This window comes from Marmota marmota, unplaced genomic scaffold (genome assembly GCF_001458135.2).
Source record: "Marmota marmota marmota unplaced genomic scaffold, marMar, whole genome shotgun sequence".
Lineage (NCBI taxonomy): Eukaryota > Metazoa > Chordata > Mammalia > Rodentia > Sciuridae > Marmota > Marmota marmota.
The window spans coordinates 17,115,932-17,116,146 of NW_026000196.1; positions in this window are offsets into that span (position 1 = coordinate 17,115,932).

The following is a 215-nucleotide window of genomic DNA, read 5'->3' on the forward strand; positions in this document are numbered from 1 at the left end:
TATTCTAAAGAATTCAAGTCCTCATAGTAAGTATCGTGATACATGCATACCCACATTTACAGCAACACAATTCACAATATCCAAACTATGGGACCAACCTAGGTGTCCATCAGTGGATGAATCAATAAATAAAACGTGCTCTGTGTATCCAATGGAGTTTGATTGAGCCATAAAGAAAAATTTCCATTTGCATGAAAATGGATGAAACTTGAGAC